This window comes from Apteryx rowi, unplaced genomic scaffold, assembly GCF_003343035.1.
Source record: "Apteryx rowi isolate R43461 unplaced genomic scaffold, aptRow1 scaffold_224, whole genome shotgun sequence".
NCBI lineage: Eukaryota > Metazoa > Chordata > Aves > Apterygiformes > Apterygidae > Apteryx > Apteryx rowi.
Genome location: NW_020448575.1, coordinates 717,834 through 730,061, shown reverse-complemented (window position 1 = coordinate 730,061; position 12,228 = coordinate 717,834). Strand labels below are relative to the sequence as shown.

Below are 12,228 nucleotides of genomic sequence, written 5' to 3'. Positions count from 1 at the left end.
GCGCAGGAGCTGCCTTCCTGCTCAACCTCATCCCGTCCCAGGACACATCATGCCTTGGATGTCCATAGTTTTCTGAGCAGGCTCGCTGCTCTGTTTAGAGGGAGAAATGCATCACACTTACTTTTTAACCAGATGCTTGAGAGAAAGAAGATCTGTTTCCTAGGTGCCCAAAATAGCGTATCAGAGTCAATCAACAAAGAAGAATATCTTGGGCAGAAAGACTTGCAAACCTTTGATGGATCTGTAGAGCAGCTGACTGCTGATTTGCCCCATGTCCCAGATTGTATGGGTTGTGCAGTTAGTATTTTGTGATGCCATTTGTCAATAACCAAGTAAACAAGAGGGAATAGTCACATTTGGGTTATGTATATAATTGAATATTGTTGTCTTTCCTTTTCAGTGGAAACATTTATGAAACCTTTAAGTCATGGGATTCTGTTGTCCTTTTATTGTAAATAAGAACAGTAAACTTTCTCTGTGCTTTGCCTGAAGACTTCCTTTTTTGGAGTCATGAAATCCACAGACCCAGACTTTATGCTTCACAATGTCTTAATGAGAAAGCATATGAAATTATTTACRGGCACTCAAAGTTGTCATCCGTTAAACATCTTGCCCCATCAGGGGATTGGCCTGTTAGATTTAAAGTGTAATTTTCTTTAATGACCAGAGGTTTCCTGGAAATGTTGCGCCTGGCAATCAGCTCAGCTGTGCAGTGTCATCTTCCCCTCTGCCTGCCCGAATACACTGATTAACTGCTCCTGAAAGCCTCTAAGACTGCAAGGAATTGAAATACCCAGTGCTAAATGGGTGTGAACCTAACTATTCCAAGAAGGTCATTCTTCATTGAGAAACTTCTTAATTTTTATGCATTGTAGACTGTTATTCTTTGGCTTTATGGCAGGTAGGGGTGTGGGTTTACATGAAATCACTGCAGTGATTTCGCGACCAGGCTCTGGGACTATGAAGCTGTAAATGGGAACTGCTTAAAAGATCTGCCAGTGCTGCTTGTATGAAAACCATAAGTTCTACACGCCTGTCATCTCTGGTTATGGATGTTGTCATCTGTCATGAGATGTTTATCGGTCATTGGGACCGAACATGTGTGTGTGAGATATTTTGGGCTTTTGATGAAAGTACATGCACTGAATATAACTACCGTACACAAAGGTGCCAGGGCAGGCAGCTACAGAGCTGGAATAGAGAGCTGTAATTATTGATCTCCAGTACGAGGCGAGTTGTAGGCCAGTTTTGATTACATCTGTTGTGTGTTTGGATGTTGATTGCATGTTTGTTATTTCTCTATATGAAAGGCTGGATTTGAATTGAGAGTCTGACTTGAAAAATTCTGTCTTGCGTAAAAGAGGTTCTTAGTGCTTTCTAAAACTCTGTTCGCTTCCCGGAGTCTCGTATCAATTCATGAGTTGCCCTCATGCAGCCACTTAGTGGGGCTTTGATGTTATGGAGTAGTTATATTCCTTATTTTGGATCGTAGTTCTTTGGATATCCCTTCCATTCATGCCCCCCTTCCCCTAAAAGGAGAGAATGCTTTAAAACAAAGTGAAGCATCTTGCGCTTGTCAACCCTGATAGCATTAAAGGAAAACTGTCTTCTGTAATGTGCATATGGCAGGGATGGCTGTTATTTCTCAGCTGAGTTCAAAGATGCATTGAACAACCTGTGCGTTGCAAATCGGTGCTGGCGGTGCTTAGTTTTTAACTTTGCATCGTGGAATTCTGCAAGTGAACGCTTTCAGCGTTGCTGCTGAGTGACTGAAGGTCTAACAAACTATAGTTTTGTAGTGACTTGCTTTCTCTGAAGAAAACAATGGAAGCACCATACTTATGACTGTGGAATATTATATAAATCAGCTGGTTTAGACCAAGTAACTCAGAATAACAAGGTAAGCAAAATTACACTGCAGTTGATATCCACTAATTGCATTAATTGGGCTCCAGATTTGCTTTAGGAAAGCTGATTTGCTTTTCATTTTTTGCGACATAATGAAGACTATAGCATGACATTTCAAGGAATGTCGCATGCTTGTTCTCCACTAGGACAGACTTCATTTTGATTCCTAGTGACCGTTTCTAGTTCCGTAACTTTTCATAACAACGTCCACTGAAACTTAGTGAGATATTTTTAGAAGCAGAAGACTTTTTGGCAGCTGGTACTTTAGCACTATTTTCATTTATTTCATAGATCTCTCTAAACTAATATTTTTCTCAAAGCAGCAAGCTTGTTATTAAAAAGCAATTACATAACTTTTGTGTGTGKGGGGGGGGCTCTATTTGTGTAATGTTAATTGAATTGCCAGAATGAGACTGTAGAAGTGGCGTTAAATGCAGGCTGTCTTTGGTCAGAATCCTAAATTTCATTCCTTATAGAGGGAAAAACTTTTAAGTTGAAGTCAAAACTTGCCATTTAGATCTTGCTAAGTCAAGGGCTGTTTTCTTTACTTTACAAAATAATTTTTGGGGAATTACACCCAAAGCATTTAAAAGTAAATTGAGTGGGGGTGTTTGGATGGGCAGCGTCATCCTGCTGCTTTGAGTAGCAGTTAAATGCTCTAACTCAGTAACTTTAATTGCCCGGAAAGAAATAAAGATAACCTTTGCCTTTAATAATAAGTGAAAAACAGTTTTTTCTATAAGGTATTGAGGTAAAGGACAAAATGTTTCTTTTCATTTGAAATGTTCAAAGCTGTTCCAGTGTCTTTAAATAGCCATCCTGTTTTCAGCCTGGTTAGTAATATCTCTTTTCTCACTCTCACTTTAATCTGTTGTGATACATTTCCCTTTTGTTTTCTATTTGGGTCTGCTGATGACTATCATTGTGCTTGGAAATATAATCTACGTAGCATCAAGTTTGTTACTTAATTTGAACAGGCTGTTTCACTGTTCAGTTCTGGCAGAAGATTGACAACAGAGTTATCAAAAGGCTATGTATGCAAGTAATATATATATAGTGGTATARCAGACATACATGTTTAATATGCATCAGCCTAGGTCCCATGCTCTTCTTTCCAAAATCTGGTCTCTTGATTATTTAAAACTTAATTATATTCTGATAGAAACATAAAATTGTTGAACTGACTCAAACAAAAATACCAAGTAACCCAGAATTCTGTTTTTACATTGTTCAGGAGTGGTTGCTTAGAAAAAAATAAAATAAAAAGGAATGCAGATAGCGATCCCTACTCTGGTGGTGCTCTCACTGTGAAGCAATCATTGGTTTATAGATGCCCTTAGCTACAGGTTGTACATGGAACCAGTATGTTTTATTGCCCCCAATAAATCAGGGATCTTGTTTACACACATATTTTTGGCAAAACTTGTTACCTTTTTCAGTGGGAAAAGGGGGGGGGGAATAAAAGAAACATGTAAGCTTCTGTGAATAAGCCAGTGCCTATATATCCCTTAAGATTAACTTAAAATGGAAATGTTTACTGAGACTTCAGTTATAGATGGACTCTTAATTTAAAGCAATACACAGTGCAGATACAAGCCCAAGTTAAGAGCGCTCTTTCCCATTTAGCTAATCGCTGTCCCTTGCAGTTTCTCCTAGCGCAGGAACATACCTGGTGTGCTCTGGAGCAGCAGCTTCTTCTCTCTGGGGCGGACTGGGCAGCCGTGCCAGCAGCGGTGCTCGGCGCAGCCCCCGCGGCGAAGCTGCAGCCAGCTCTGGCCACCGCGGCGCTGTGACCAGCAGAGGCAGAACACCGCTTGCCAGGGAACTGGAAGTGAAATGTCACTGGTCTTCCGCTCTGAAGATCATGGGCAGTCAGTGTGTATCAGAAAAGGAAGGCAATTCTAAACAGTCAGTCATCTCAAACACCAGTCGAGGTATTTAAAGTGCTGGGATGTGTTTTTGCTATGTGCTTTCTGTCTGAAAGCTTGTGCAGGTCTGTTAATGCAGCAGACAGTTCAAGGTTCATAGCCATCTGTATGAAATTAATTTTAAAATACTAGTACGTTCAAAGATAATCCAGATGTGAACCACTTTGGGGATGAGTTTTCATGTTATATTTTATAGTACAAAATTATGCCATTGCAAGATTGCCTTATGGCATAGCTGTACCTTTTGGTTTGAAATGTCATTCTTGGTTAAAACTTGTTAAATTGTTAAACTAGAACTAGTACTGTTAAGCACTTCAGTCAAAATGCTGTCTCTAGTAAAAGACTGAAGTGTGCAGCTCTGCATGAGCACATGAAGTCCCAAAAGAAAGAGGAATGCATTGTTTTTGTGTAAGCTGCCATTCTAGACAAGTCACAGTTAAGACCGAGTCTTTCTCATTGCTTGTAATGTGATAGATTAAATGTTGCAGCACAGATGACTCTTTTTTTTTTTTGCATGCTTCAGACCAAAGTAAGCAGTTGTCCTAGGGTGGAGGATTAAGAGCTTAAAGGGAGGGTAGGAAGCCTCAGCTCTGTGCGCAGCTTCATCCCATTGGAATGATTCTAGACAGCACGACAAACTGAACGGTCGCTTCTGTTATGCACATGGGTATTTTTCCAAAATGCTAGCYCAATTTAATGTTTAAGTATCTAAAGATACGGCCTCTGTTTCCAAAGGGTTAGAGTGAGAGCAGTGATCATGACTGCCAGGAGACCCCTGAAGTGCTCGGTATGCTTTTGGTGACTTAACAACTGGTAATTTATCTTACCTTTCGCCATATAAATCTCTTCCCCTGTCCCCCCACTCCTCCCCAATACAAAACTCCTATCTGCCAATCTAGTTGCTGTTCTGTTAAGTAAATCACTTGAGGTTTTTGTTCGAGTTCAGTGTCTGTGAAAGGGAATTGGTTCTGTAGTCCTGCAGACAGACTTCTGTATCTGAGCAGGGAATGCAGATTCGTAGATGGAGATGGGAGAAAACTGACAGCGTCTCAGGCCGTGTCTGGTTATGGACAGGGCTGCTCGTGACGTTGGTGATGTGGCTCTCCGTGCGTCTGATGAGATCATTGACAGAAGCGGGAGTTGGGGCCACAGCTCCGAAGCCTTTGCTAAGAGGAGTGGGGCTGGCAGATTTGGGCTTGTTTTTTTTCTAAATGCAGGTATTTTACTCCACCAAAGAGTTGCCATGTATAAGCAATATTTCTTACTAATGTCTCCTCTAGAGCTCTGTAGCTTGTTATCAAAACCTTACTAGTCCTTCCAACCCTGCTAAATGTGAAAGTATGTAGATCGTATTGCATCTGTGGCTGTGCTCTATGAAGTGATAAAAGCAGGGTGTTCAAGATAAATATTTCCATAGCATAATCCCAACAGAAGGCATGCTAATTACAAAAGTACCTCAGGACTTTTGGATTTGTTTTTTGCCCTGTCAAAGCTGCCAGCAAATATTTTCTGTCTAGTTTTGTTTTGCTGACTTGTGTATGTGTCTGCATCGTTGCTGAATACCCTTCAGAGGCCTTACAAGGATCTTTCCGAAACTTGGTTGGCAGATCTTTGGCCGTATTCAGATGTCGCAGCTATCATTTACAGTTCGAATGCTTTGTCTTATGCTTTGCTGTGAATATGTTCTCAGCTGGCTTGTGGAAGAGGCTCGGCTCTGGGAAGCTTCCTCATAGTTCTGACTTGGATCGAACCGGAGCACAGGGTGGGGGCAAAGACTAGCACGGGAGCTGGGGCAGGAGCCGGGGGTGCAGGAACGAGAGCTGAGGAACGGGGATGGTGCAGACTTGCATGAGCCCAGTCCTGGTGGCAGTAGTTGCGCAGTGACGATTGCACAATTCATGTGATTCTTGTGTGTCAATACAAAGATACGTTTTTAGAACTTTTGGGGGTTTTCGTTTCCTTTCTCGAGATGCGTAGGAAACTGCACATGGAAAGTCACAGTAAAGGTTATTGTTATGGAAACCTGAAGAGTGAAGTGCACAATGCTTGGAGAAGGACAGAAGTCTTGCACCGGTGGCAGACCGGAGCTGCCTGTAGTTACGCTTTCACGCAGCCCTTCTTTCGCAGTAACCCCCTGGCGTGGAGAGCTCTGGCTGGGCTACCCCGTTACCACGTAACGCGGCGCTGCCCAAATGAACCGTGTGCGCCTTGCTCTCTTGGGTCTGACTTGTCACGGTCCTGGCTATGCGCACCTCCGCCTGGAAAGCAATCTTTCACATCTGATGTGCTGTGAGAAATGGGAGCCTGAAACTGCACCGCCAGAGTTTACAAACGCGTCTGTCCTGACCTGCTTCTCTGAAATGATAGCAACAGATCAGTATCCTAGACTTTTCCTGGGAACTTTCTTGCATCTTTTTCTTTCAAGAAGAGCTAGAGCAGAGTACAGAAAATAAGGAACCACAAAGTCATGAATGAAGGAGGGGGAGGATGACTAAATGGTCATCCTAGGCATTGTGGAAATTGTGTTATGTCATTAAAACCTTTATCATAGGGGCAAGAAGTTGCATGCATGCTGGGAGCACGCCTGCAGCTCAGAAGTGGACTGACCTGGATGGAAAACAACAAAAGCTGTTTCCAAGGACTCATCACTTGACTCTTCCAACCTCAGAACCATTCTCAAAATGCTTTCTGATTCGAAAAACAGCTTTAGTTAAAATCTAATAATTTAAAAACCTAAACAAATATTAGACRTAAAGAGGAAAGAAGGTCAGAATAGAGAGTTAAACAGAGAAAAGGATATATCTGAAAGAAATTCTCAGACCAAAGGCTTAGAATGGTGAATCTGACCCAGATTCCTACCCACTAGCAATCCTGCAAAAATGTGTTTTAGCAGTGGACATTAAGCCATTGCTATGATCAGGCCTATTTCTTAAAAGCAGTTTCTTCCTGAGAAGGAGCAAAATTCCATGTAAAATCTAGACAAATTAAACATAGCTATCTGGTATTTGAGAAGTACCCATAAAATAGGATGTTCTTTTATAATTCATTTTTAGCCCTGGGAAAATATTTCGCAAACAGCATCCTCAAAGAGCTGTTGTGTATGCAAGTGCGTGTATAAAGCATAGTGATAAGCGTTTAATCACAGATACATCCTGCCAAGATGTAGAAAGCAGAAAAAAGCAGAAGTATGCTGGGGGAGTTTTCACAGTGAAGCGTTACATGCATCCAAGCTGTCAGGCTGCAGAGCCCAGCCCCTCCGGGCCGCCCGGGCGCGGGGAGCGCGCGACTGCTGCCCCTCCAGACGCAGGGTTTCTTACCCATTTCGCGCTGCTGGCGGGCAGCTCCCCGTGGGACTGCGCCCCTCCGGAAATGGCCGGCCGCAGCATGTCCGTGGTCTCTGCAAGGCACGTCATTAGGCAGCTCTTGGAAGGCACTGTCCTGGTTGTGGTCGCTTTGGGTAGCAGATTTTTTGGTATAAAATTCCTACTAGGAACAGCAGTACTACATCTCCTAGCAGGAAAATCTGTGCAAATGCAGCCTTTAATGCAAAAAAGAAGTGGGGTAGTGAGAAATTGTAGCACGTGTGCATGTTTGGAGTGGGRTAAAGCCTCTTGCCTTTAAGGACCGTATGCAGCGTACCGAAGGAGGCGCAGGTGGCCGTCTGGGCACGTTTTCAGCCGTCGCCAAGCTTCGCCGCTCAGCGTGCAGGCGCCGTAGCTGGGGCGGGGGGACTCCAGGATCCTGCACGCTCGGCGTGCAGCCTCCTCGCCTGTCCTTCGTGCTCCGTCTGGGGCCACGCAGGGACATTTCCACGGAAGTAGCTCCTGGGATTTCCTGGAATGAGTGGGAAGTCCACAGCTCTAGTTCACCTGGAGAAAGGTTACAGTGCTGAGAGGGGCTCCAGCTTTCACGCTCCACGCATGTATAATGCATCCTATATTGTGTGTGTATGTATATATGTGTATAAATATATACCTGCATATATATATACACACATGTAAAAATACTCTCTCTATAAAATATTGTCTAGTAGTCAGGATATTTAAATGATCTCTCGGGAAATATGTACTTGCCTCATCCTGTGGCCTGTTAATAGGAGTTAGCTCTGTGAAGCAGCTTAGGTGCAATTCAGCTGTCTGTTGTTTATGGCAAGGAGGAGCTGGAGCACTGCAGAGAATGAAAGAACCTGTAAAACCAGGCATCGGGGAGCCTGGGGGAAACGTGTAGCCTGGCTTTTAATTGAGCTGTCTTAAATCTGGGAAGCTCATTAGCCTTGGTTGCAAACAGCGCAAGTGGCGATGGTTTCTGAACAGGAACGGGCAACTCGGACTGCGAGAGCTGTCTGTAGCACAGCTTTTCTGCAAATGACTGATCCATTAACCGTGGGTTCGACTGCACGTGCAGCTGGTGAGGGACGTAATTGTTCACAGTTTGACCACAGAATCCAGCGTCTGTCTCCAAGCAGAAGTAAAACCTGTTGTGATGGGTCTGCTTGCTTTCTTGCAAGACTAAAGGTGTTTGGGGTAAATACAGAGAGCCTTTATGATGCACAAAAAATGTTGGCCCAGAAGATTAACACTGTAGAAGGTTATAAGAAAGTGAAAAGGTAACGATAACCATCCGTTTTGCATGCTGAGCACTTTGGGGAGCGCACAGTCAAATGAGCCAGCTGCCTCAGCCTGGCTGCGGAGTAACGGGCACACGGAGCCCTCGGACCAGGCAAACCGGGTGCGGCACAAAGCGGGACAGGGAAACGTGCAGCCTGGAATGAATGATCCCGCGGTTGGAAGATCTTGTGTAGCAAGCTGCGTGTGCCTGTGTGTTCCTCTAGCCCCGTGGGCGTTGGGAGGGTGCTGGAGGGGGGGCAGAGGCCAGGCAGGTGGGCGCATGTGTGAATTTAACACAGTGATTGTCCAGCATGACTTAACGAGCTGTAAAGACTTGAGATATACTATTACTCACATTGAGTTCTTCTGGCCTCCCTCTGACAGTCTGGGTTTTCTTTAATGGCTTGTGGGACCTGAATAAGGCAGTCTTTGGTTATTAACATCTGTGTGTACATACCTGATCTGACAGTCCTGAGTATTACCATGTCACGGATCCAAGCCAGCCTGCTGCTCCTTTGAATATGGTGCTTACGAGAATCTAAACTTTGCAACCCAGTCCTAAAAATGATTCTTTTAACATGGGTTTTATCTATGCATAGACCCCCTAAGAGTACAAAATGGCCAATTCTGTTCCAGAACTAGTCTTTAATTTCTTGTGTGAACATAGTTTTCTATAAAGCTGATTGGAAAAGAGGGTTTATTTTGTGGTATATTGGCTGTTTAAAATATTTTCAAGTAGAATAAATATCTAGAAAAATGTCCCCTGTCTTTTTCAGAAAGGATTTCTCCCCCTGTACAGTGTAAGTAGTTTTATGCTATAGTACTTACATTAATCCAAATATTATAATATTTACACTTCAACTTTCTCATTGTATATAAAATAGAATATAAGACTAAATCTTCCAAAAACGGAACAGAAAGCCCTGCTTCTGTAGAAAATTATATCCAAGATGTTTTAATGAAATATTTTATCTTCTAGTTTGAAAGCTCCGTTTTCCAACATTTTTTGCAAACCAATTTTTTCTATATTAAAAGGAAACTCCTTATATGAGTAAGGCAATTGATGATGGACTGTTGCCATCTTCTGTTTGCTCTGTTTAACTACACTGCATAAGATACCATTAAACATCCTTTGCTCAAAACACCCGTCAACCCCTTACAGTCTACATTCTTTGTTTAGACTGGATGTTTATTTTTTGCATGAGCAGCTTTTACTCTAGACAAATCTGATTTAATCCCCATTGAAATACAGGATAAAGTGATTCACATAAACATTATACAGTTTACTACATTAAATACAAACACATCCTTTTGGCCTTGAGTAGGCAAAAATATTCTCCATGCCGATTTTTTTTTCCAGTCGTGCTGACGATATGTCAAAAGGTTGCGCAGAGCGAATGAAAGAAGTGTTACAGCTGTAAAATGATGCGTGCGGCCTTCGATGTGCAGAGCTCTGACTGTTTGTTTGACATTCTGGAGTGCGAGTGAATAGTTCACCAAAGCTGCTGTTTTAAATACTGTGAATTCATGGTAATCTGTGCGGGCTGGAGCTGATGGAGCGCGAGCCCCTGGGGGCAGGGGCAGGCGGGCAGTTTTCCTCCCTCCCCTCCTCTCTTTGCAAAGTCTTCCGACAAGACCTTGGTGAGTTCGTGCGGTGCTCAAAACCCTAACGAAGCAGACCGCTGCCCGCTCGGGGGCGGTCGGGCTGTGGAGGACCGCGTCTGCCGCGCGCCCGCTTCCCCAGCTTGCGCGCTTCCCGGGAGCGCGCGGCTCCGCARGCAGCCGTCCCGGCGACACGCAGCCTTTGGCGGCGGGGGAAGTCGTGTTTCTGTGCGTCGCCTTGGAGGGCGAGCGCGCGCCCCGCGAGCGGGAGAGCCGCCGCCGCCGCGGCGTTGCAGACCGCGCTGGGGTTATTCGGCCGTCCAGGCCGGCTCCGCAGCCCGCCCTGGATCCCCTGCTGCCCCGGGTGGCCTGGCGACACGGCCGGGACAAGCCGACTTCCAAGTGGCGCGGGAGCGTTTGCATGGCTGTTGCTAGAGGGTTGTGGTTCCCTCTGCTCTTCTGAACAAGGCCCGGCGGTTTTTAGCTGATCGCCCAGCGCGAGGACTGCCAGAGTATAGTTAAAATGATTTGAGGTATTGCAAATCAGTACCAGCTCTGCTGGGGTGTCTCCAGAGCTGCTTTTTTCTTCTTTTAAATAGTTTAGTCGTTAGCCAGCACTTTTTTGTGCAGCGGATGCTCTGTGTTGGTCCTTCGTTATTCCTGTTTTCTGTCAACTCTCTTTTCTTTTGGAAGCTCTCCTTTCCCCCTTCTTGTCTGGTCGCCTGTATCGCAGTGTAAAATAGTAGCCCTAAGGTGTTGCCTGATCTCCCCTCCAGAAATGAACTTCACCTGCTTCTCATGCACAGGATTAGTTTCCGAGAGTTGAAAGCAGCCCAAGTTGTATTAAAATAATTTTAAACTAAAAACTTAATGCTTCAGTCATATTCATGTGGTATTAAGCATGCGTAGAAAGTGCTGTGAAACTGAATTTTCAGTTTAACGTTCATTGCTCAGTTTCATCATACGCAAGTGTGTCAAGGGATGTTTTTGTTGAGTCTTCTCTAAGTCGGAACGAGGTGGGAGTAAAGGCTGGTTTGATTGCCCTTCCCTTTAATAAAAAGTGGGGGTGGGGGGAAGAAAAGGAAGAGACTTAAGCTAGGATTGTATTTGAATTTCCTATTTTGGAAAGAAATGAAAAGTGCTTTAATAGATTTGACTTGTAGGAACGATGCTGTCAGTGGCACAACAAATGGCTGGGAGGAAACGCGGAGAAGCTGTCGGCAGATGGCAACGTGCCGTTTCCGCGGACGGCCCTGCGCCCTTCGCCTCCCCAGCAGCTGATGCTGGCGCATCACCGTTCACCCGGGCTTTCGCTCTCGTTCCCTTCACCCCTGCCCGGCCCTAGCGGCCGTCCCCGCTGCAGACCTGTCCTGTTGCAGCAGCTCTCCGGATAAGCTTAGTGCTGCGCGGTGCGAAACGCACCCTTCTCTCGTTACCGCTGCCTTGACCGGGCCCGTTGCCGTGCGGGTAGAAACCCAGGCTGCACAGCAAAAACGGCGCCCAGGGAAGCGCTCGCTCATCTTGTTAGATCCCCCTGCGCAGCCGGAAGGCGCCTGCTGCTGCCGGAGCCTCGGGTAGCTCCGCGTTGCTTTCTGAGCCAGGCGCCCCGCGGCTGCCRGCGGAGGGGCCTGCTTGGGGCGCGGGAGAGGGCAGCGCCGGGGCGGGATGGGAGGCGAGGAGCGCTCCAAAAACCCTTCTTGCAGCAATGTTAAAGCTTCTAGACAAGCAGAAATCATTTCATTTGTATGTTTTGCTTGCTACCTGGCTTTACACATACTTAAAAATAAAATGCGTAAATTGCTTCATCAGTCACGTTACAAGTCGGCTGCGATGCTGCAGTCTGGACTGGTTCGTTGGAAGAGCCGCTCTTGATGCGTGAGTGTGTTCCTGGCCCCTTGCTGGGCAGACGTGCGTGTGGACCCGTCTTTGCCGGCGCCTACAGTAGTCACGGTCGTCCTCCTTTCTTGCCACAGCAGAGGATGYGTTTCCTCACGTGTCCTGTCTGTCTGGTGTCATCAGTACAACCCATGAATCTTCTGGTTGTTCAGTAACTTTTTGCTATTCTCTCACACTCCCATTAAGTCTTTTAGGGAAAAATGTTGATTTTACTGTCTAAGCCATTCCTCCAAGGAAGAATTGATAGGACATCAATAAAAATAAAGATTGCATTAAAAATGAGATGA

General features: G+C 45.1%; 1 protein-coding gene across 1 annotated transcript in view; it reads left to right on the top strand.

Annotated features, from left to right (window-relative positions):
• MED12L (mediator complex subunit 12 like) overlaps window positions 1-12,228 on the top strand; it is a 157,034-nt gene that overhangs the window by 63,721 nt on the left and 81,085 nt on the right. The gene's annotated exons all lie outside the window — the stretch shown is intronic.